The following is a 3,190-nucleotide window of genomic DNA, read 5'->3' on the forward strand; positions in this document are numbered from 1 at the left end:
CAGGGCCGCATTAAGACCTCACTGGGCCCCGGGGCTATGACTTTGCAGGGCCCCCATCACAATAATTATATATATAGCTTAAAATATGATTTTTATCCAATCAAAATTTTTGATGCATTGCAATTTCATAATTCTTGTTACCAATTCCAATATCACAAAATAAAAAAAAATACTAGCCTACATAAAAACAAACTTACTGAAGACAAGTAAACAGTCATGAATTACAATAGAACAAAGAAATTGACCTACAAACACTTAAAGCACTTAATAAGAAATATTATATTGCATAAAATAAATAGACAACAAATAGACCAAATAGTCTTCACTGTATAAATTCAATATACATTATTTTACAAAAGCGATTCGGTCAAGGACAGTGAGTGATTTTATTTCTAATGCTTAATTTTCATTATTGACACAAATGGCAACAGCAGCTATATTAGGCTGCTTTGGAGGAATAGTTCACCAAAAATTAAAGTTATGTTGTTGTTCTAAACCTGAATGAGTTTCCTTCTACTGTTGAATGCAAAAGTATATATTTGGAACAATACTGGTAACCAAACAGTCAAACAAAACCACTATTGGTGTCAGTGGGGACCAGAAACTTTCTGGTTATGAACATTCTTCAAAATATCTTCTGTTTTGTTGAGGAGAACAAAGAAATTCATACAGGTTCAGAACAACTTGAAACTGAGTAAATTATATTATTTGTATTGTGTGTATTGTGTATTTGTATTGTGTGTAAACTGATACTATAATATTTTAATTTTTAGGTAAACTATATCCCTTTAAAATCTCATCATATAATGCCAGGATCTCATAATAGCCAACTAGTGCACATGCTTTATCTTTATGACTGTGTTGACGAGGAGACAAGCATTTTGACATATGTGTATTCGAACGTTTAACCACAAGGCGCGAAAAATAACTAGTTTAGTCAGGCGCTGTACGAGCAAGTGCGCTCCGTGCTTATCAGAAACCGTCTTAACGCGCGCATTTGCCAAAATGAATTTTGCCCCACTGCTTAATGTCCCTGAACAGTTTAATTAGTTTAACGCTGTGTTTTTATCTGCTCATGTGTCCGGTCCATTTGCGGTTCCACAACTCCCACTCCATCAGCTTTAGTAAAATAAACTAGCTTTGAGTTTTAGTGACTAACTCTTGTTTTCCCCTCTCTCCTCGTTTTTTTCTCTCGCTATGTTTTTTTAGAATAGTTGACATTTTTACTTATCGAAGATTGTTCTTTGCATGAAGAGAGGTGAATGCAGACATTAGGCGCAGCGATCACCTGACGCGTATCAGAAACCGTTTTAACGCGCGCATTTGCCGAAATGAATTTTGCCCCACTGCTTAATGTCCCTGAACAGTTAAATCAGTTTTTAAACCACAATGCTTAAAATGCGTTTAAATTAAAAGATTAGGCCTACACCATGACACGCAAAATGAATTGCTCAACCCATACGCGAATATAGGCTACTATGCCTATAGAGTTTGTTCAAACACAAAAAGCAATATACATCTATCAAGTTAATAATCAAACTAACCTAAAATCTGTAGGGAAGATAACGCTGTGTTTTTATCTGCTCATGTGTCCGGTCCATTTTAGGTTCCACAACTCCCACTCCATCATCAGCTTTAGTAAAATAAACTAGCTTTGGATTTTAGTGACTAACTCATGTTTTCCCCTCTCTCCTCATTTTTTTCTCTCACTATTTTTTTTTTTTAGAATAGTTGACATATTTACTTATCGAAGATTGTTCTTTGCATGACCGTTTCTAGATTACACCAGAATGAAGTGAAGAGAGGTGAATGCAGACATTAGGCGCAGCGATCACCTGATAGATAGGCTACGTGCACAGTTCGTTCAAAAGTAAAATATATAATAAATGCATTTGATTGGTAAACCAAATTAAAATGTGACGTTTTAATATCTAATGGTAATGCATGCGCATGGCATTTACGGAAAAACTCCACTAAATAATAGCGCTAAAAAGTGAGGGGCGTGGTGGGGCTTTGGCGATCGCGCGGCACTGCCTATAATATCCTCTGCAGTAGCTGAGGCTTTAAAGTTCATAGAGAGGCCTCACACTAGACATGCTAGACCAATTTAGAGTAGACGTCACTTGCAGCTGCGCGCGCATAGTGCTTGCAGAAAAACACTGGGAACAAGTGGAGGTAAATGGGTAAAATCCATGGAATTCATTTTTATAGAATACTGTTGTCAAAGACGCCATTTGAAGCTAAACGCAGACGTTTAAATGGACATACTATGGATGAAAACTGTTATGATTACTCTACTTATACATTTTTATGTATCAGTTGCCAGAGTTCTTGCCAGGAGTCAAAGACAGCTGCCACGGGTTTTCTCGCCGTTTCTGCTGTTTGCTCGGTAAAAACTACACTGTTCTCAGTGGCGTGCGGTGGTGGTGTTTTTAAAATGATGATGCAAAGTTCCCACAATTGTACTATTATTATACATTTTTATGTATCAGTTGCCAGAGTTCTTGCCAGGAGTCAAAGGCAGCTGCCAGGGGTTTTCTCGCCGTTTCTGCTGTTTGCTCGGTAAAAACTACACTGTTCTCAGTGGCGTGCGGTGGTGGTGTTTTTAAAATGATGATGCAAAGTTCCCACAATTGTATTATTATACATTTTTATGTATCGGCTGCCAGAGTTCTTGCCAGGAGTCACGATCGTTTGTTGCCGTTTCTGCTGTAAACTACACGGTTTTGTTTGTAAATAAAAGATTTGATGATGCATATTATATACCAGCAAGCAGACACGATCAGAAACATAAGGAGTGCCAGATGTCATGTCACTTAATGTTAAAACTGCTGCTGCCGCTAGCCAATACTGTATATACGCACAAACACGAACATGTCACGGAATGCCAGGAGAAAACAAGGATAGATCCAAGTGCAGTTTATTAAAGTATAAAATAAAAAGGACAGAAACGTGGCAAAAGGTAATCCAAAACACAGTGAACAGATAACACGATGTAACCTTAACAACATCAAACACAAACATCAGGTATCAAATAATACTGCAGCAAAGACGGACAGAGTGAGTATGGTATATGTATGATGGGATGATGAGTAAATGATTAACAGGTGATCATGATCAGAACAGACACGACAGGCAAGGGACTATGGGAAATGGAGTTCAACACATGTAACACAGAAACGGGAGAGCG

General features: G+C 37.6%; 1 pseudogene; it reads right to left on the reverse strand.

The window, feature by feature from the left end:
- Positions 1–2,096, reverse strand: part of LOC107686864 (NAD(P)H dehydrogenase [quinone] 1-like) — a 5,483-nt pseudogene extending 3,387 nt beyond the window's left edge.
- Between the last annotated feature and the right edge of the window lie 1,094 nt (positions 2,097–3,190).

The sequence above is a fragment of the Sinocyclocheilus anshuiensis genome, unplaced genomic scaffold (genome assembly GCF_001515605.1).
Source record: "Sinocyclocheilus anshuiensis isolate Anshui unplaced genomic scaffold, SAMN03320099.WGS_v1.1 scaffold773, whole genome shotgun sequence".
Lineage (NCBI taxonomy): Eukaryota > Metazoa > Chordata > Actinopteri > Cypriniformes > Cyprinidae > Sinocyclocheilus > Sinocyclocheilus anshuiensis.